The sequence below is a fragment of the Natrix helvetica genome (genome assembly GCF_964273705.1).
Source record: "Natrix helvetica genome assembly, chromosome: 7".
In the NCBI taxonomy this organism is placed as follows: Eukaryota; Metazoa; Chordata; class Lepidosauria; order Squamata; family Natricidae; genus Natrix; species Natrix helvetica.
The window spans coordinates 27,969,964-27,993,130 of NC_138558.1; the positions used below are offsets into that span (position 1 = coordinate 27,969,964).

Consider the following 23,167-nt stretch of genomic DNA (forward strand, 5'->3'; position numbering starts at 1 on the left):
CGGCCCCAACAAACACATACATGCTCCCTTTTAGGCACTCAGTGCTGAAAAGGTTTGCCATCACTGTTATATAGCAACTTGAATCCTGCTTTATACATTTATAAATATATTTATATGCTAAATATAACTGCATTATTGTAACAACTATGGGCTACCAAAGTGTAAGCTTCCCTTTCCTATTTCTGATATTTATATATGAATTTATATAGAAGTTTACCTTTTTCCTTGTTTGACAGAGTCATAAAAAATATAATTATGATCTAACAGTCCTTGTGTTTGATATGTATGGCACCTGCAACACTCTTTTACTATCATTTCTGTAATGCCTCTACAGTACTGAGCAATTTCCTTTTCATATTGCATTGAGATCATGCCTATCTCAAAGTTTCTGTTGCTAAGCAAGACAATTGTTAAGTGATTTTTGCCTCATTTTATGACTTTTCTTGCCACACTTGTTAAGTGAATCACTGCAATTGTTACGTTAGTGGCACAGTTCTTAAGTGACTCTGGTTTCCCCATTGACTTGGCTGTCAGAAGGTCACAAAAGATAATTATATGACCGGGGAAACTACAGCCATCATAAATATGAGTCAATTGCCAACCACCTGAAGTTTGAGTTAAGTCTAACTACTGTTGCTAAGCAGCGTGGTCATGTGATACTTCGCCTAATCACTCATTTGCTTAGTGATGGAAATTATAGCCCCAATTTGGTTCATTAAGTGAGGATACCTATACAGGTAGTCCTCAACTCACGACACAATTGAGGCCCAGTTTATGTTAAGTGAGAAATTTTGTTAAGTGACTTTTGCCCCATTTTACGACTTTTCTCACTACATTTGTTAAGGGAATCACTGCAGTTCTTAACTTAGTAACAGGGCTGTTAAGTGAATTTGTTTTCCCCATTGATTTTGCTTATCAGAAGGCCGCAAAAAGGGATCACAGACTCTAGCGCAGGGATCTCCAAACTTGGCCACTTTAAGACTTGTGGACTTCAACACCCAGAATTCCTCAGCCAGTCCACAAGTCTTAAAGTGGACAGGTTTAGAGACCCCTGCTCTAGGGCACTGTAACCATCATAAATGTGGGTCAATTGTCAAGCATCCAAATGTAAAGCGCATGACCATGGGAATGCTACAACAGTCATAAGTGTGAAAAATGGTCATGTCACTTTCTTCAGTGCCATTGTAACTTCAACAGTTCACTAAATAAACTGTTGTAAGTCAAGAACTATTTGTATATTATTTGCTTAACCATGATTAAATTCCCATTGATTCATGCTATATCACTAAGCCAAAACCATATTTTATAAACCATAATTGTCTGCACATTGCTGAGTTCCCAATAATTCATGATTGTGTAAGCCAAGGCTTCAGAACAAAATATGTACCTGAGAGAGGTGTTTCTTTACTGCATTTTATTACTGCCCTATATAGAAGGTTAAAATACATTTTAACATCTAAAATATAATGACAGAGGTGAAATACATGTAATCTTTGTTTTGTGGTCAATTGTGACCGGACATGAAATGAAGTGGCTACTAAGGAAAACCATGACTGTCCTTATGACCTTCCAAGATTGCAATTCTGAAGACTGATCATAAAGTTCCATCCCCATCGTAATTATGAACAGTCTAAATGAGACAGTCATTAAATGAGGATCAGCTCAAGATTTAATAATGCATTATTTTTGTTGCTTCTGTTTTAGACAGGTTTTTTTTTCCTTACAAACATACTATTGGTCTAGGAATTAGTAACAGTGATAAATCTGTGCGCGATAAAGGAATTTATAGCTGACCTTTGGGAAGCTATGCAAGAACTGTTAGGGAAGGGCTAGGCTAAGAGTTTACACAGTTGAGAGATGGAAGGAAGTTTGAGAAAGAAATTCAAACACCACCACTCCGATTTCGAAATAAAATGAGACAGAGATAAAGTTGAATAGATTTTTAAAATTCTGCTACCTGAAAACAATAAAATGGCTTTCCTGATATCACTAGAGGGTAGTTGTTGTTTTAATTGATCTACCTGACTGCAACTGTTGATTTTATTTTGAATTCTGTTTTTGGGGGATTGTTGTACAATGTTGTTGTTGTTGTTTTGTTAGAAACTGTTTTTTTCTAAACACTTGGTTTCATTGGGTTAAAAATGGAATTCATTTTTTTTAAACTACATGTAAGATTGAATCATTACACTGCTACATCTTATGTTCCAGAAAAGACACAACATTTGTTGTATATTTATGGGCTTTAGGCAAGAACACGAAACATTTCCTTTCTATGTTTCTTAGGGCAGATCTGAGTCGAAAAGAGTTCTTGTTAGAAGAGCTAAGAACAGTCCAGCCAGACAACTGGATGGAGGTCAGCAAGTTCAGTCTGAATAGCAACAGCCTACCTTAATTAAGTATCCATGACTGCAGAGTCTTCAGAAGATGGTTTGTAACAAACATCCCAATCAATTTCAGACACCATTAGTTAACAACCCTGTAATAGTGCCCTTTGTAAAAAAGAAGAAAAATGATAGCTATAAAAATATACTGTATAACATTTTATGCTATCCTGAGTACCTTCCATCGTCTGACAAAATACCTCACAAAAATGATTACCATGAATAGAATTAATGACAAACAAAAGCATCAAAAGATTAGGGAAAATAGAAGTTTGTGCAGCTGTGACAAAGTGGCTTCTGGGAATGAAAAGCATCAAAGTTGTAGGTAACCCAGCACTGGAAGATTTTAAGAAGAGATTGGACAACCATTTGTCTGAAATGGTTCAGGGCTTCTTGCCTGAGCAGAGGGTTGGATTAGAAGACCTCCACAGTCCCTTCCAAATCTGTTATTCTGGTATTCTGAATACAGTCCAATTGTGTGTTTTGTGGATATTAAATCCAACCCACAAGGATCAGACCAATCACCATATAAGCATGGAAAATGAACTGCTCTAGGCAGAATCCTGCTTCCTTACTGATACGTTTCCCAGATCTAGAGAAACACATGGTTATAATGACTAATATTTGCATTAAGCAAATATATTGCCATAGTAACAAGGACAGTACACAGCTATCTACCTGCCACAGTCTTCTAAATTATTCAGCATGCCAATACTGCAGTGACACTGTGTAAATGATCACATTCATTAATAGAACCCTCTGCAATGAAAACAGTAATCACATGTCATCTAGATTGATCGTTATTTATTAAAATAGGGAGGAAGGATTTGCAGTGATAATTGCAGCAATAAGTCTAAGCAAAACATATAGAGATAGGATGAAGAAAATAGTAATATGTTAAAAGATTGAAAGATTTGTAAATCCTTCTGTACTTAACCAGAAGTTCTAAAAATTACAAAAAAAATTCAGCGTTTTTGCCAACACGCATCAAAAATAGAACAAGTGCTTTAAAAACCTATGATCATTCTTTCTAACAGAAAATTCAGAGGGTAAATGTTGTACAGTTTCAATTCTGCAGAATTTAGCAATTTTGAAATTTAGCTCCAGGAAATCAAATTATGCAGATACACATTATGGTTAAACTGAAAACATGCACTGGAAAAAAAAATATCCGGAAGGTCTGGAAGTTATAAAATGATATCCAAATACTACTAAAAGTTGATGAAAAATGGGAAAGCAAAACCGAGAAGATCAAAAGACTTGCCTGAATACAGGGGACATTTATCTGGCTGGCTGGACTCTTGAAAACCCAAACTTCCATTAAGATACAAAGACACACTAGAACAATGACTCAGAAGTTGCACATTTTCAAAGCTAACTAGATTATCGTTTGACCAGGCATTCTCCATTTCCATTTCTTATACTAATCAGGAAAGTTGAAATAAGAAATGTACTTGGAATATTTTTAATCCATTTCCCCAAAAAATAAATATTTGGAACCCTGGGAGAATTAACTTTACCAGCATTAAAATTTGCTTTTTCCCCAAGCATGACTCTTAAAGAATTTTCTTTAGCAATATTGATTCAAATGAGAGCAGTAGTGGTATAAGCATCCCAACAAACAAATCCCTTTCCATTTAACCCTAATCTATGCATATATTAGTTTGGGGAATTTATGAATCTGTGCTTTATACAACTGCTTGAATTCTTGTAACTCTGAGAAACAATTCTTACGCATGTGCCTTATTCAGCATTTGTTAAACAAGTTACGCAGTGCTACTATATGCAAACCACACCTATATTTTAAAAATTCTCCAGTTATGCAATTATCATTTGCAGCTCAGCCACTTTTTTCAACATTCTCATAGTATATATTATTTCCTTTTCATAATTTTTCTTAAACTCTTAGTTTCATAGTACATGTTTCAACCTTACTTTGACATGTTAGTGCAAATCTCTAAACTTACCCCCAGCAAACCCTACATTTAGCTTGTTCAAAATCATTTCACATCTTTATCTTTACTTTGCTGGAAGTTTCTGCTTTACTCTTCTTTCTCCATTTCTGTAACATTTTCTAATATCCATCGAAATCATGTTTTCCACTCCTTTTAATTAACTATTACTTGCACTTTGTTCTGCATTTTTCTCCCTATATACTTTATACAGCATATCTGTCTTTTTTTTTCTTTCAGTATCATTTTCTTAATGATTTTTCCTTATCCATAGCCTCTTTCTCTTCATCATTTTGTCAAGCATCCATCTTCATATTTTCCATTTTTATAACTTAAGAGTTAACACACTTCTGTGACACTGCACAATATAATAATTTTCATTTTGTTCCAGGTGCTTTACCCAGCCTTTTTCATTACTTTCATTTTCCATTAATTCTTTTGGTACATTAATTTATTTGCTAATACCTTTTGTTAATGCTTGGGCCATACATAATTCATATTTTGTTTTCTACCCATCAGTCTACATTCATTCTGAACAACATAAGTATCTATATACAAGTTTTTCATTTGAAGAAACCAAATTTCTTTCCCCAAATTTCTCGCAAATGTTTTCCTATCCAACTACATTTTTCTATTCTTAAGCAAGAGCCCAATTGTTATTCTACAACAGTGTCAAACTCAAGGTCTGCGGGCCGGATTCAGTCTACCCAGTGCAAAGACGAAAGATCAGGCCAGCGTGGCTTCAGCCCAGTGTACCCAGTGTGAAGAGGAAAGATCAGGCCAGCATAGCTTTGGCCCGGTCTACGCAAAGCAAAGAGGAAACATGACATCTGTTTGGGGAGTGGTACCAAGCTGGCCACACCCACCCAGTTGGCCACAGTTACCCAGTTGGCCACGCACCCACCTATCCCACCCAAGGTCAACCACAGCCCTGAAGAGGCCCCAAATGAAATTGCATTTGACACCCCTGTTCTACAACATGCATTACTATACTAATGCTCCAACCATTATATCTAGAACAAAACTTGGAATTTTTTAAACTGCAACATTGAAAACAACTTCCTATATTCCTCCTTATTCTTTATTAATCCTTATGTTAGATCGTGTGAGCTAGTGGTTAACATGCTGGATTAGGAGAAAGGAAACTTGGATTCTAGTCCTCCCTTAGACATGGAAGATAGTTGGGTAACTTTGGGTCAGTCGCTATCTGTCAGCCCAAAACTGGATAATAAAGTCATAGAGGGGAAGTTGTTTTTGCAGTTATTAAGCAAACTGCATGAGCCTGTCTGAGAAGTCACCAGGAACTTTAACTCAAAGGCATCATCCTGTGCCACAAAGATTGCTACTTAATCTTTGTTCAGCTGTTTTGTAAGATTTATAGCCATACAAATTTAATATCAAACCTCTCATAGAATAAAGATCACTTTTATGCAGAAAAATGCAAAAACCAAGAGTCCTTAGTTACTTAATAAGCCATCTTGACTACAAAGCTGGTAACATATATAAAAGAATTAGTATTTTAGACTATTTTCTCAGCAATAATTTCTTCATGTTCTTTACACTCTATCATTACAAACATATGTTAAAATGGTAGTAGAATCCAAATCAAAAGGTAAGTATTTCTCTAATCAAAATTACATTTTGCACCTCAACCTACTTATCTTGTGGAATATAAAGGGTATTGCATTAGAACTTTTTTTATCTGTCAGCATAGTTTGTAATATTTCCCAATAACCTGAAAATACTTTATTTATCTGTCCAAGACTGAAATTCTATTATTGAAGGAAGATTGCTATCTATTATTAGAATGTAAGACTTTACCTACTTCTTCCCATCCAACCAGCCAATTTGTCTACTATTAAGAATTTGTTTGTTTTTAATTTGTACTTTGATTTGTAAGGCAAAATAAATCTCAAGCCTCAGTAATATAAACAATATGTTTCCTTTACTTTTTTTTTCCTGCAGAGAAAGAATCTGTGTGCTTCAAATAAAAATGAAGAAGAAACATGAACAAAAGCTAACACAGCCTGATTTCATGCTTATATTCTGATTTCAATTCTGCCAGTGTTCACCCTATTCACCTCTCTTTTTATTAAATCTATTCTCATGAAGTTGGAAATCTCAAAACGCTACACATAATTTGGTGCCTCCTGATCTATATACCACTGTAATTTGAACATGAATTTTCTTTAGGCATCGCTCATTTCTTCACATTTAAAAGGACATTTTACATTTAACCAACAAGCATGAAAATACTTTTTTTTAAAAAATACAAATTCTAGCCTAACAAATAATATTTCCTAAAAAGCTTCATTTGTAATCAATGAGTAAAAAGTAAGAGAGTAATCTGCGAATTTTGGTTAGTCAATCCATGTCAGAACAACACAGGAACAGCTCAGCTTTTCGCAAGAACGGTTCTCCTTTTTTTTCCTTGTTTGAAAATGAGCATCTGTATAATAAAATACCACATTCATCTATATATTGGAGTTCATATGCAAACTAATATACTTAAACTGCATACTAATCATAGTTGTCCATGGAGGACAAGAGGTGGGTGACTAAATACCTATTGTGACATAAAGCTTGCTCCCTACATTTTTGTATGATGATTTTCATTTCTATTTATTCTTTTAAAATGTATATAGTCACCTTCTATCAGAGGGGCTGTGGGCACAAGGCAAATATAAAAACAGAATCCAAATGTACAAACAATTAAAAGAATTCAGATTAAGACACCTAAATCTCTATGCTGACATACTGTTTCCAGACACATCCACACTCACACCAGAGCACCATTAATATCATGGCCCCAAGTCTTGGGGGTGAGGGGAAGCCAACCCTTCATCTTCTGAGAAGGAGGCAAGATCAGGGCTTCTGTATTTTGGAGAGAGGCTCATAGCAGACACCATGACAGAGAAGGCATTCCTCCTCTTAGGATGCAATTCTAATTCATGTCATAGACATGTGTCACTTTAGTTCATGTCATGGTCATAAAAGCTTTATTACTTCGGTATTATTATGGTTAAGAAAGGACTTTTATGGTAAAGTTAAAAGGAAAAGAAGAAAGATGTATGCATTATTATTTGCCCATGGTAACCTGTATGCATCAATGATTATTTTCAGATAATAATTTACAATTACTGATGTCCTTCATGCTAAATAATGAAAACTACAATACAAACATCAAGCAAGAATTCTAGTTGAAGAATAAAATCTCAAAAATTATCATATAAAGACTTCAATAACAAATTTATTTATATAATAAAAAATATGCTACAGAATAATCTGTTCTGGTTAGTTCTTATAGCCCATCTGCAAATATTCCCATAAGCCTTGAGCAATTTAATCTAGTGTACAGATGGTTTAAATCTCACCAAACTGCTTAGCTTTTTGAAAACAAAATATGAAATTCTATGCTATCAGGGTAGCATACGTGTATACTGAACTATCATGTGTAGAATTGTATAACTATGAACCATGCCAATTTTTGATGGCATCTATATAACTATCACTGAGATAGTACTTTAAAAATATGAGCAGTAACATCCAAAGTGCAACAAATGTTTTAATGAAGACCTGAAAGAAGAATCCTAGAAAATAATTCTATCCTTAGAAATAAAATACAATATTTATAGTTAATAATTTTGTATAAAAGGTAAATGTTAGATCGGGTGAATGAAGGCACACTCAGGCTTCAGAGTAACGAACAGCTCTTTATTAGTACAAGTCAACTATGTACAATCCAGCGAAGGTTCAGTCTGACCGCAGCCCTTTTATAGGGAGCTGTCAGACCCTTCGACCAATCAGATTGAATCTCTGTTCCCGCCAGAACAGAGGACCTTGGTGAAAACCATTAGTACTGTTTCTGATATCTAACGGTAAAGGTTCGCCCGTACATGTGTGCTAGCTGTTTCTGGCTCTAGGAGTGGTGCTCATCTCTGTTTCTAAGCCAAAGAGCCAGCGCTGCCCAAAGACATCTCCATGGTCATGTAGCCAGCATGACTAAACACTGAAGATGCATGGAATGCTGTTACCTTCCCACCAAAGGTGGTTTCTATTTTTCTACTTGCATTTTTTATGTGCTTTCAAACTGCTAGGTTGGCAGAAGCTGGGACAAGTAACGGGAACTCACTCTGTTACACAGTGCTAGGGATTCGAACTGCCAACCTTCTGATCGACACGTTCAGCATCTTAGCCACTGAGCCACCGCATCCCTTTTTGTAAAGTATCCATCAATAAAATTGTTAGCATTTACATATTTCTTAAATTATGCATACCTAATAAATACAATGATAAAAAGCAGAATAAGACAATTATCTTAAAACTTAGGGCTGAGAAAGAAAGGGGGAAAGCAAATTTCACCAACACAATATCATAAGAAAAGGCTGTAGGTAATATTTTAAACTAAATCTCAGGCAACATATCTCTCTGCTCCATCATCATATGATAAATATGTAATATTGCAGCCTTTTTCTAAACCACTCCTATATTTAGCAGTATTGCACTTCTGCATTTGCTGCTGAATTGTCTTTAAAATGATTTATGGGCTTTTTAGTGTCTCATTCGTTGCTACAATTGGGAACTATTAACCAAATGCTCCCATGTGACAGCACATCAATTTGCAGTGATTTCTGCTTTTTGACATTTTTTACCAGATCAGAATGACTCATTTAAAACGCTGTTCATTTCTCTTTGGAAGAAGATAACAACGCTTTTCTTTCCTTTCTTATGCATAATTGTAATCAAGTTTCAATTAAGCTGTATTCCTAAAACAGCAGCAGTCATGCTGTATGTGCTGTGAAATCAGTTTATCGTTGCCTTGAAAAATCAATAAAAACTGTAGTTAGAATAGGTAAGATATGGTTTACATACAAAGCATTACACAATATAACATTTACTGATTATATATAAGAGTGATGGCTTGTTGATAAACCATAGCTAAATTTTGGTTTGTCTATAAACCATAGCTAATTAGCACAAGATGTGAATTCATAGAAAATGTAAAAATAATCGATAACTTTTTGATTTATCTCAGTAAAGATGAGTAACAGCATAATATTTTAATGGAAAATGTAGGAATAGTTAGAGCTACATTTGCACATCATATCATAAAACAAGAACGACTTTGCTAGAGAGTAAAATCTCAAAACAAGTTGCTAGAAATGCATGCTATGCAACCTTGTGTATGACTACAGAGATCATGAGCAAGAAGGACCAGCCACTACCAAGGCAATGGCGTTTGAGCCAATGAAGAAACAGCTTGAGAAATCAAAATGTCTCATCAAGCCCCACCCTAGTTCACATGAAGACAAAGGGAGGGGGGCGCACATTCAGACTTGTTACTATTCTGCTACTATAACTTTGACATTGTTTCTTAGTATAGTCCACTTTGTAGGGCTGAAAGTGGTTGCCTCATTTTGCCAATAGCCTTTTCATTTTGTTTAGAAGCAAATTAAGAAAACTATTTTTCCATAAGCTAGTATACAATTTAGGCTCAGAACTTCTGTGTTATAAATACAGTTTAGTAAGTTTTGCATTCACCTACAGTAATATCAATTCCTATAAGGGGAAAAAAATACAGTTTTTTAAAAAATCTATCTATCTACACTATATTGCCAAAAGTATTCGCTCACCCATCCACATAATCAGACTCAGTTGTGAGCGAATACTTTTGGCAATATAGTGTATCTATCATCTATCTATCTATCTATCTATCTATCTATCTATCTATCTATCTATCATCTATCTATCTATCTATCTATCTATCTATCTATCTATCTATCATCTATCTACTTACCTACCTACCTACCTACCTACCTACCTACCTACCTACCTACCTACCTACCTACCTATCTATCTATCTATCTATCTATCTATCTATCTATCTATCTATCTATCTAATAGTTTCTGCTTATTTTAATAGTACAAAACATATCACAAACTTCAAATTCAATTTTGATGGGAAGGGAGGAACTGAATACAACTTTGTGCTTAATTAAGAACCAGTTTGCTGTAGTGGTTAAGATGCTAGCCTAGACAACTGTGAGTTCTAGTCTCGCCTTAGGCCCAACCATTTTCTCTCAGCCCAACCCAATAGTCACAGGGTTATTGTTATGGGAAAAATAGGAGGATAAAGAAGTGTTAAGTACGTAAGTTAAGTGAGTTACTTAAAAGTAATAAAGGCGGTATAAAAAAAGGAATAAAATAATACACACAGTAACAGCCATAGTTCAAAAATAACAATAAATTTAGATATATAATTAAAGCAAAACAGTGCAAGTGGCAGTGTTCAATGCATAGCAACAACATGGTCTAAGTACAGTAAGTTGAAACTGGTAGAGAATAAAGAATGTATAATTACCAACTGTGATTGACGGAAAAAATTTACTAGGTGATTCTGAAGATCAAAGCTCCAGGTGTGATCTACCTGCCTGCTACAAGGGAGGGAGGGAGGGAAGCAAGGAAGGGAGGGAGGATCTCCCATACTTATTGCAAGCTTTCCGTAAGTAAATTCAATAGGCAAGCCAATAGGAAAACAGAAGTCAGTCACACTACCACTGACTTGTTCGCGCACCTCTGATAATTCTGTTTCTCTGTTTCAGTAAGGAAATGTCTCTAAAACAATGAGGAACAGATCACAGGTTGTCTAGTAGTTTCCTACAGGATAGTAAGGAATGTGAGTCTGATCTCCACTGAGTGTCAGCGTTCCAAATATCATGCAGAATTAAATCAGAGTCCTGACACTGAGAAGCCAACACTACTGTAGAGAATTTAGTTTCAGCACCCCTCACTTGTCGAAGCATGGAATCACTAGTACTTCTTCCTTAGAGATGAGGAGGAGGAGCTTCCTGGAGCAATGGTGGTCTGCCTGAGAGCTCCTTAGATCCACGAGCTCTTTTAAGGGAGCAGGAGTGCTGCCGGCCCCCTTTTTACATCATGGGGGCCAGGTGTCCAATAAACAGCCACCCTGGGTCTTTTTATGACCCAAGGGGGTCTCCCAGGGTGGCTTGAAGACCTGGAAATAGCTCGGAGAGTGGACCGGTGAGCTGCCGATGAGAGATGCCGCCCAGAAACGCCGTTTTTGAGACCGGAGGAGTTGAGTTCGCCGTTCTGGGAGCGGAGAGGTTTGGAGGAGCTCGGAAGAATGGTGAAAGGCAAAGAAACGGCGCCTGGAGCGTGCGGGGGCGTGCTGTGGTCGTTTTTGGAGGCTTGTGGCTTGGAGCAAGCCAGGGACTGGAGCAGGAAGGACTGGAGGCCGGTAGGAGCGGCGTTGGGGCTTGTAATGGTTTGGCTGGAGTGCTTAGAACTTGGATGCAGGCCTAGGCAAGACCTAAATGCCGAAGGCCTGGTAGGAGAAGGGCTGCGTTCCAGGAGGCTGCTTGGAGGCCGGGGGGGAGGCTTGCTGGGAACTGGCAGGCTTGTTGGGAACTGGCAGGAGGTTTAACATCAGACTTGGCAGGGGAGTTTTTTACCTCCTGCCAGCCACCTCCTTGACTGTTCCGTTTACCCCCCCCCCCCCTGCTGGCTTTTGGACTAAAACCTGCCCCTATTTTTCATCCGTGCGCGCCCTGGAGGTTTTTTACCTCCCTATCTTCATCTGACTGACCATCTGCCCCTGCCCATTATCAAGCAAAAATCCATCTACCCCTTGCCATCCACCATTGACCACCCACTAGCCCCCACTTACTGACCGGCACCTGACCAGCTTATTATCATCACTACCCCCCCTCATCTTGGACTGGATGATTCTCTTTGCACCGGAACCCGGCTTTTTCAATTTTATTGGACTATGGCGTATTGACCACACCATCTGCAGCACAGAGCCTAGGCCCTGATGAATTTTTAACAGCATATGTACTCTAGGCTAGACCTAATCCTACTGCGGGAGTGCCCCCTCTCGCAGGTGTGGCCCTCCACCCTTTCAAGGGCCCACCTTGATGACGGATTCATTAATCCCGAGAGGTGGAGGAAGCGGAGACTTAGGGGTTTTTTAGTTAAATGTTTTTTAAATTCTTTTAGGGGTTTAGGGGTTGAGGGGTGGGTGGGTCAGATCAGGAGCGATGACAGAGCCAGGTCACCAGGTGGGGTCTTGAGCAGAAGGAGCAGAGAGGAGGAGGGGGGAGAGGATATCATTCCTATACAGGGCTTCTTCATTCCAACAGTCGTAGGGAGGGGCAGATACGAGGACAGATTAACAACTCGCAGTCGGTTGGGAGACCATGGGTGCTGGTTACACCCGGTCGCTTGTACCAACCCCCGCATTCTAGGTGGTCAGGATCTGCAGGCCCAGGGCCTGAGGCTGTTGTTATGCAATGCGAGGTCCGTTGTCAATAAGGCCCCCCTCATTCATGATCTAATTTTGGAGGGGGAGCCGGACCTCGCGGGAATAACGGAAACCTGGTTGGGCCACGAGGGAGGGTTACCCCTCGTGGAAATGTGCCCACCAGGTTACCAAGCATTTCACCAGCCCCGGGCCCGGGGAAGGGGCGGTGGGGTAGCAGTGATTATCCGGGAGGACTTAGAGCCGAGGGAGTCCACTGTGCCACAGACGTCCAGATGTGAATCCCTTGTTGTGAAATGGGGCCCTGGGAGGCAGTTGGGCCTGCTGATAGTATACCTGGCTCCCCGCCATACATCAGCGACCCTGCCTGAGCTCCTCGAGCTGATCTCATCGGTGGCGGTTGAGACCCCCAAACTTCTAGTGATGGGGGATTTTAACCTGCCGTCGGTGGGAGAAGCATCAGAGGGGGTTCGGGAGTTCATGGCTTCCATGATAGCCATGGACCTGACTCAAATGATTCAAGGCCCGACACACGAGGGAGGTCACACCTTGGACCTTGTTTTTGTCTCTCGCCAGTGGTTGAGTGATCTGGGAGGAGTGAATTTAACCATCACTCCTCTGTCATGGTCAGATCACTCACTCCTCCGACTTGACTTCCCTGGTGCTACCCCTCGCTGCGGGGAGGCGGAACCGGAAAACACTAGATGGTTCCGCCCCAGGCGCTTGATGGAACCAGACAGGTTCCAGACAGAGATTGGGCCACCTCCTGCAGCCCTGACCCGCCCTCGGGTAGAGGACCTGGTGGCCGCGTGGAATAATGCGACTACCGGGGCCTTGAACCAGGTGGCGTCTTTGCGGCCTCTCCGGCGGCAACGATCCACCCTGGCTCCTTGGTTTACCGAGGAGGTAAGGGCGATGAAGCGCCGCAAGAGATGCCTAGAGAGTCGTTGGAGATCCTCCCGATCCGAATTTGACCGAGCACAGGTACGAGCCCATTTAAGGACGTACCTAGTGGCATTGAGAACGGCCAAACGTCAATATTGTGCCGCTCTCATTGCATCTGCAGAGAACCGCCCTGCCGCCCTGTTTCGGGTGTCCCGCTCCCTTCTGTTTCAGAGGCCGCGGGAGGCCCCTCTACAGGGTAGGGCAGAGGAGTTTGGGAAATATCTGCAGGATAAAGTCGCTCAAATCCGGAAGGATTGGGTCCTCTTCAGTGGCCCAGTCGAGACGCCAGTGGCGAGTCTTGAGAAACCTTTTTGGGAGGAGTTTGACTTGGTTGTCATCGAGGATTTGGACAGATTGCGTGGACGTCTGCGACCCACCACATGTTTACTGGACCCGTGTCCGTCCTGGCTTGTACTGGCATCCTGGGAGGTTACACGCGACTGGCTCCTGGGCCTAGTGAACGCTTCGTTGGGTGAGGGGTCTCTCCCGGCCGCCTTGAAAGAGGCGGTGGTGAGACCCTTGCTCAAGAAGCCTTCCCTGGACCCTACGGAGCTGGCCAATTATCGTCCTGTCTCCAACCTTCCCTTTTTGGCGAAGGTTGTAGAGAGTGTGGTGGCTTCTCAGTTTCCACGACATCTGGAGGAGAATGATTATCTAGACCCGCGCCAGTCCGGCTTTCGCCCTGGGCACAGCACAGAGACGGCCTTGGTCGCGTTGGTAGATGATCTCTGGAGGGCCAGAGATAGGGGCTGTTCCTCTATCCTGGTCCTATTAGACCTCTCGGCAGCTTTTGATACCATCGACCATGGTATCCTGTTGCGCCGACTGGAGGGGTTGGGGTCCGGGGCACCGTTTTACGGTGGTTCGGCTCCTACCTCTCTGGCCGGACGCAACGTGTGTTGGCAGGGGAGCAGAGGTCGACCCTATGCCCCCTTACTTGTGGGGTGCCACAGGGGTCGGTCCTCTCGCCACTCCTGTTCAACACATACATGAAGCCGCTGGGTGAGATCATCCGTGGTTTCGGGGTGGGATATCATCTGTACGCTGATGATACTCAGCTGTACATTTCCACCCCGAACCACCCCAACGAGGCCGTCGAAGTGATGTCCCGGTGTGTGGAAGCCGTACGGATCTGGATGGATGACAACCGACTCAGGCTCAACCCTTCCAAGACGGAGTGGCTGTGGGTTCCGGCTCCCCGGTTCAACCAGATAATTCCATCTCTGGCCATTGGGGGCATTCAACTCGCCCCCGTGGAGCGGGCGCGCAATTTGGGCGTCCTCCTGGATGCCCGGCTGTCCATGGATGAACATGTGACAGCCGTGGCCAGGGGGGCGTTCCACCAGGTTCGTCTGGTGCTCCAATTGCGCCCCCTATTGGACCGGGACGCCCTACGCACAGTCACCCATGCGCTGGTGACGTCTCGCCTGGACTACTGTAACGCTCTCTACATGGGGCTTCCCTTGAAATGCACTCGGAGACTGCAGTTGGTCCAGAATGCGGCCGCGCGGGTGATTATGGGGAGTACCAAGTACTCCCATGTGACACCTCTCCTGCGCGAGCTGCACTGGCTTCCTGTGGTCTATCGAGTGCGTTTCAAGGTCTTGATTACGATCTTTAAAGCGCTCCATGGCTCAGGACCTAGTTACCTGCGGGATCGTATTCTGCCCCATACATCCCTACGACCCATCCGCTCGCACAGAGAGGGACTTCTCCAGGTGCCGTCCACCAGACAGTGCCATGGGGCGGCGCCTAGGAGCAGAGCCTTCTCTGTGGCGGGCCCAGCCCTGTGGAATGACCTCCCCCCGGATATTAGGACCACTACTGACCTCCGCTCCTTCCGTGTCAAGCTCAAGACCCACCTTTTCCAAATAGCTGGCCTGGCTCAACCATAACTTCGTATCGCTCCTGATGGGTTTTTTAATTTAGTAATTTTATTTAAGGGGATTTTAAATTGTGTTTTTAATTGCCTTTCACTTATAAGTCAACTCTCCTCCATGCACATATGTATATGTCTCTGTTCTTTTTGTATATATGTTTGTCTTATGTGTATTTTTATTTGTTTTGATTGTACGCCGCCCCGAGCCCTTCGGGAGAGGGTTGCGGCTAATCAAATAAAAATTATTATTATTATTATTATTATTATTATTATTATAGTATTTGGTAAATAGGGCTGATGTAATTGAAAGAAGGCAGTCCTACAGTCCTATCCAAGAGCCAATCCAAGAAGAGCTTTACAAATCATTTTACTAGCATTTTATTTATTTAAGAAAATTTATATGGACGCCCAACTCACTCTCTGTTACTCCAGGCAGCTTACAAGGATAAGTAAACTTACCAGTCATCAATGCAGGGTCCACATAATTGGTGTTAAATGCTTCCAATGTCAGGAAATTGTAAGTAAGCGAGTCATATTCTGGAACCAGTTGTAATTCCCAAATATTCTTCAAGGGCAGTCACCTGTAAAGTAGGTCACAGTAATCCAAACATATAATGAGGGCATGAATCACTATAGCTAAGTCTTCCCATACCAGCTGGACCAGGTGAAGTCAAGCAAAGTTCTCTTTGGCCTTGGCTTCCTTCTGCTATTTGAGGAGGAGCTATGCTATGAGTCCAAGAGGACGCCCCAGATCAAAGTGCCTGGCCTCTCAGAAATAACCCGGAGTTAACAGCGAATCTTAGCGTATAAACAGTAATTCATCTTATTAGGTTCAGCTTTAGTCTGTTCTCCCTCAACCCGTCTCACAGTCTCTAGTACCTGAACAGCTAATTGACAGCATCCCACCTATACTATTGTTCAAAGTGGGGATATAGTGTCATTACTTTATTAATGATATTGTACCCTGGTACCGTAAATGACTGTGTATGTTATAATTAGAATTATATAAGCTATTGTTCTTTAGAAATATAATACAATGCTTAATGCACTTTCAATTGCATGTTAACTTTTTTGACAGTTATGTTCTTATCCTTATTAATACAATCCAATGAAAACTAATTCTTTCCAGTGCAATCTACTAATCTGGTTACAGCATAAGACTTTGGGTAGTTTCATACACTCTAAAGTGCCCCCTAAGAACACAAATTAAAATTTTATACATAGAATATACACAACAAAGTATTATTTTGCTGGTGTCTCTGACACCAGTTCCAGAAATTTAACATAGACAAACTTTTTGTTCCTTTAAATCTAAACCAGGAAGAATTATATATTAAATATATATTAAATACATATTTTAAATATATAAAAAATTCCATAACTACAATATCAGATGGTCATTTTAATTTAGCACATTAGATATCCAAGCTTAATTTTGTTAAATGATCCACCATTTCCCTTTTAATTTAAAGATTTCTGTCTTCAAGCCAAATAGGTTAATAATAACAGCTATCAAAGGAAGCAACACAGATATGGAGATGAAAAAGTAGTAATCCACTGTGAAAGGTTAAGTACCTTGAGGGCAAATGGCAGAGTAATGCACTCCACATTATGTAGCTATGTTTTATCACCTTCTGTGAAATATTTTACTTTAATATCACTGCAAATTATTAATTTAGCACCCATATAAAAAGAAATGTAACTTCTGTATTTACTTTTAACATCAACATTTTCATCCAGAAAACTGTGAACATTTGGAATCACAGCTTTTGATGCACTCATTGGAAATTACATTAAGTAGAATACCTCTTCTCAGTAGTAGTCCGCCTACTGTCCCCAACAATCTGGGCCTTCATTTTACCCACCTCAGATGATGGCAGGCTGAGTCAATCTTGAGCCTGGTGAGATTTGAACTGCCAAGTTGCAGGCAGCCGGCAGTCCGCAGAAGTAGCCTGCAGTACTGCGTTCTAACCATTGCACCACCGTAGCTCATATAACTCCCATTACTTTCAAGAAGCATGACCAACTGATCATGATGGAAGCTACAGTATATCTCAGCTTTTTCCAAGTATTGTATTCCACCTTCCCTACTGATCATACCTGTATACAAATAGATAGTCCTTAACTTAAAACCACAATTATGGACTACCTGTAATGTAGTATTAGTCCATCTGGTCATATTTCTTGTCTGGTTAATTGGCAAGGTTGACACTCAACTAGGGAAGGAAAAAGCTCATTCAAACTTGCAACATTCTGTTACTATAGCTTTCCAATAAAAGTAGTACCATAAGACCTACATGTTTTCCTAGTCTGGTCTCCTTAAAGGACAGCCATCCAGAAGAAAGAATGAATTAGCAGTTGTCCTGCTTTATCCAGTCCGATACCAACGACTAAAATACATTTATCTAGAAATCATCTGTAGCATTGACACATAAGACAACGATCATATCTCTTAACATTCCTAATAACTCAATCAGCATATGTGACCATATTTATATATGTTTGGTGAGAGGCAGTTTTGTACAGTGGTTAAGGTACTGGCCTATAAACCAGGAGACTGTGAGTTCTAGCCCACTTTAGACATAAAAGCTGGCTGGATGACATTGGACCAATCACACTCTTTCAGCCAAACCTACCTCATAGGATTATTGCTGTGAGAAAAATAGGAAGGAGTATTACATATGTTCACTATAAGGTAATAAAGATGAAATAAAACTGTAATAAATAAATAAATCTGTCAGGAGGTATGAAACAAATATGAAAAAAAAATAGATGGGAATAGCTAGCTTTCCAATATGACAGAATTTTGCTATACATAATTTTATTGAAGAAGTCAGTTTCACAAACATAGTTTAAAATAAAACCAATCACATTATGGCCTATGATCCTATGAGACCAAAATGCAGGTGGTCCTCTACTTCCAACCACTTGTTTACTGATCGTTTGACATTATAACACCACGAAAAAGAGTAATTTATGACCATAAGAGATGCGGTGGTGCAGTGGTTAGAATGTAGTATTGCAGGCTACTTCTGCTGATTGCTGGCTGCCTGCAATTTGAAGTTCGAATCTCAACAGGCTCAAGGTTGACTCAGCCTTCCATCCTTTAGAAGTCTGTAAACTGAGGACCCAGATTGTTGGGGGGCAATATGCTGGCTCTGTAAAATTGCTTAGAGAGGGCTGTGAAGCGGTATGTAATTCTAAATGCTATTGCTATTTTTCACATTGCTCTAGCATGAATCCCCATCATGGTCACATGATCAAATTCAGATGCTTGGCAACTGGCATGTATTATGACAGTTGCAGTGTCCCAGCTTCATGTGCTCACCTTTTGTGACCTTCTGACAAGCAAACTCAATGGGGAAGCCAGATTCACTTAACAATCATGTTACTAAGGCAGGGGTGTCCAAACTTGGCAACTTTAAGACTTGTGGACTTCAACTCCCAGAATTCCCCAGCCAGCAGAGCTGGCTGGGGAATTCTGGGAGTTGAAGTCCACAAGTCTTAAAGTTGCCAAGTTTGGACACCCCTGTACTAAGGTAACAACTGCAGCAATTCATTTAACTGTGGCAAGAAAGGTCATAAAATGGGGCAAAACTCATTTATTGTTTTGCTTACCAAAAGCAATTTTGGGTTCAATGATGGTCATATGTTGGAGGACTATTTGTTTACAACTAATATTGCCTAAAATTACCTTTCTGCTCCATTGCACCAAGCATATAAATATCGGATATAAATATTGGGAGTCAAATCTCAGGTACCATTTTGTCCTATTTTGTTATAAAAATGCTTCTGTGAAAAACTCTCCAGTGTTACATCAGAAATCCATTAAAAAAAAACAGATGGCTAGCAACGAAGTATTTTAAATGTTTTGTAGCTATGGATAATAAAACACTGTTGTTTAGGCCCAGTAAGTAGATGCAGTAGTATTCCCAACAGCACTGGCCTAATTATAAAAAATGTAAATAGAACAGAGGTTGAACTATCTTAACTCACCTGTTTATACTTCATATCATGACAAGAATCAGACTATATTTGTGCTCAATTTATCCTGGAATTTTACTTCTATCTAGCACTTTTCTATTCTGAAAATTAATGTGGCTGATCATATTGATCAAGTAACTCTGGGGAGCTAACAAGTTATACGACCAAAAACAAACAAGCAAGCAAGCAAGCAAGCATACATACATATTACATATATTACATATATTATATATACACATAAACATACACACAGACACACACATATTTATGTTTTCATAGATTTTCACAGGTGTAGGTATGCTGGTCTTATTGTATTCAGGTCTTTTCCCGTGTAAGATTGAGATTGTCTTGGCAACGTTTCGGCAGGTCTCACTCACCATCTTCAGGCTGGGTTTTGGGCTTAAAGTGTGGTCGGAGCTGCCATCTTTCTATAAATCTTGGTGGGGGTGTGTGGAGTGCTGGCTTTGTTTCAGTAAGTGGAATGATTGGTTATGTGGTTGTATCATGATTGGTAGATTGGTGCTGGCTGTGTGTCCGTTGTTGTTTTGTGTTGTATCGGCCTGAGTGGTGGGTGGGGCTCGTTTGTGGACTAGGGCTGGTTTCCAGATGTCTGGTAGGCGGGAGGTATCATCACATTTATTCATGTTCTGGGGGTGTTTCTCTATTTCGATAGCTTCCATAATTATTCTCTTGTTGAAGTCTTCAGTTTTGGAGATTAACCTGGTTCCTTCAAAATTAATTTCATGTCCTGTAGCTTTAAGGTGCTGGAAAAGGGAGGAAGTTTTTTCTTTTTTTCTTACTGCGTTCTTGTGTTCTGTGATGCGTGCATTTATTCTCCTGTTCGTTTGTCCTATGTATGTTGCAGGGCAGATTTTGCATGGTATTTCGTAGACTCATTGGTTTTCTAGCTGGATTTTGTCTTTGGGGTTTCTTAAGATGTTGGCTATTTTTTGGTCAGTGTTGAAGGCTGTCTTGATATTGTGTTTGTGAAGAATTTTGCTGATTTTATCTGTGGCGCCTTTGATGTAAGGGAGGAGGGCGTTGCTGTTGTCCTGTTCTGTGTCTCGGTTTTTGGGGGGAGTCTCCCTTTGGATTAGGCTGGTAATTGTTTTTCTTTGGAATCCGTTAGAGATTAATACGTTTGTGAGTGTGTGTAATTCAATTTTCAGGTGGTCTTTGTTCGGCTAGGCATTTAGTTCTGGAGATGAGGGTCTTGGCTACAGAGTTGATCTGTGCAGGGTGGTGATAGGATTGTGCATTTAAGTAGCGGTTGGTGTGTGTTTTTTCCCGGTAGATGGTGTGTCCTAGGGAGCCATTGGGTTTTTTGTAGATTAGGACATCCAGAAAGGGAAGTTGTTTGTTTGCTTCTATTTCCATAGTGAATTGTATTTTGGGGTGTAGGCTGTTGAGATGTGTGAGGAAGTTGTCCAGTTTTTCTTTCCCGTGTGGCCAAATCACGAAAGTGTCATCAACATGTCTAAGCCAGAGTTTGGATTTGTGTTCAGATTTATCTAAGGCATTAGTTTCAAAATGTTCCATGTATAAGTTTGCGATGACGGGTGAGAGGGGTGATCCCATGGGAAGAATTACCAACCTAATCCAAAGGGAGATTTCATAGATTTTCATGGGTGTAGGTAAACTGGTCTTGTTGTATTCGGGTCTTTTCCCATGTAAGATTGAGATTGTCTTGGCAACGTTTCGGCGAGGTCCCACTCGCCATCTTCAGGCTGGTGTTTTCGGTTTTGTGCTTGTGCGAGTATTTATAGAAAGACGACAGCTCCGACCACACCTTACTCGCACAAGCACGAAGCTGAAAACAACAGCCGGAAGATGGCGAGTAGGACATCGCCGAAACGTTGCCAAGACAATCTCAATCTTATACGGGAAAAGACCCGAATATATATATATATAAGGGAGACTTTATTTATCAGCACAAATACAACACAAATATAAAAAAGGCAACATTAAAAATAAAAATATGGTTTTTTGCCTGGATGGTCTTCTGTAATGAGCCGAATGACAGAAAAGGGGAGTTGTAACACAAACACATACTTATTTCCCTGGCTTAGCTGATAAAGGAGGAGAACCGGTGGTGCAGTGGCTAGCAAGTCTGCCTAATATACAACACATCCCAGGTTCAAATCCCAGTAAGGGTATGGCTAGCTGATGAGAGCTAAACAGCTTGAAATGGATCCATACTAGTCTCCCTTTATTTATTTATCAGCACAAATACAACACAAATATAAAAAGGCAACATTAAAAATAAAAATATGGGTTTCTGCCTGCATGGTTTTCTGTGATGAGCCGAAGGACAGAAAGAGGGAGGAATGAGCTCCCTCCCATATTTGGGCATACCAGGGGTTGTAACACAAAGACACACACACACACACACGTGTGTGTGTGTGTGTGTGTATGTATGTATGATTTAGGGAAAGGAAGTATGGTATGTTAAATATATTCCTAACACATTCACTTTTAAATGTCTTCATCTTAACTCCTTCTTGCAGTCAAGTATCAATCTTTGTATTTAATTTCAATTTAACAGACAATGACATTCTGTCATTGAGCTATACCTGCTCAATAGAAAATAGTATTACAATAAATCATGTATACCAAGATTGACTCAGCCTTCCATCCTTCCAAGGTGAGTAACATGAGGATCCAATTGTTGGGGGCAATATGCTGATTCTGTAAACTGCTTAGAGGGCTATAAAGCACTGTAAAGTGGTATATAAGTCTAAGTGCTATTGCTATATTGCTGTTGTTCCAGGTTGCAATAGCACAATGTCCACGTTAGGCCATCCTAACATTACACAGCGTGGTAGCATCATAAGGCTGTGTTCAGTAACTCTTTACCTTCCAGAAGTCTCAGTCCAGGCAAAGAATGTTGAGTTTTGAGTAATCCCATATAGCAGGGGTGTCCAAACTTGGGAACTTTAAGACTTGTGGACTTCAACTCCCAGAATTCCCCAGCCAGCATGGACACCCCTGCCATATAGGGAGCACCTGATTGAATAAGGTTAGTATGACAGACAAAAGAAGCTGGACAAGTTTTGGAATATGGAGGAAGAAAGATGTGCTTGGTTCATGTGTTCCTCCCACAACACTTGGCAATATTTTACCTACCATAAAACTAAGCTAGCATAAGTAGCTGATGCAGGACAATACATGCCCAGAGGAGTAAACAGGATACCTAAAAACTGCCTCACCCGCCCAGTGTTATCCTCAACCACAATAGAGATAAATTTACAATATAGAGAAAGAATGTTCACTCAAATGTCCTACTGAGTTCAGTGTGACTATTATGTAAGAGGCTTCAGCTTCAGTTACAAGACAAAGTGCTAAATCATATGACAGTATTTGGTGCATTTTTTTCAACAAGGAATTTGCTAAAGGTTAATGCTACCAACAGATAAAAGGGAACAAAACTTGTCTTCTCAGAATCCAAAGGACAGTTATTTTCTATCCAGAGCTTCATTGCTATAAAGATGGACATGTGACAAAACCTGAGGAAGCAGCTTACTAATATAGTAAGAACCACAAAATCTTATAATCCCTTCCCCATTTACCCCCAGACTGCCAACAGGCAAGTATAGTACTTTTATATTTTTTCATTACACTTGATCTTAGCCCAAAGGACAAGAAGCCTTCTAATTTATTATAGTATTGAGTTGGTATGTCAGCTTTTGTGTATTTATTAGATTTTTATCCCAGCTTTATTACTGTATAAGTAACTCATGAAAGA

The 23,167-nt window shown here is 40.3% G+C and overlaps 1 protein-coding gene across 2 annotated transcripts in view; it reads right to left on the bottom strand.

The window, feature by feature from the left end:
- Positions 1-23,167, bottom strand: part of FHIP1A (FHF complex subunit HOOK interacting protein 1A) — an 81,280-nt gene that overhangs the window by 55,026 nt on the left and 3,087 nt on the right. The window contains exon 2 of one of the 2 annotated variants that reach the window (XM_081960020.1): positions 15,898-16,019. The exons of the other annotated variant lie outside the window; for it this stretch is intronic. The gene's annotated coding sequence lies outside the window, so the exon portion shown is untranslated. The remainder of the gene's footprint in view (positions 1-15,897; positions 16,020-23,167) is intronic. 2 annotated transcript variants of the gene reach the window in all.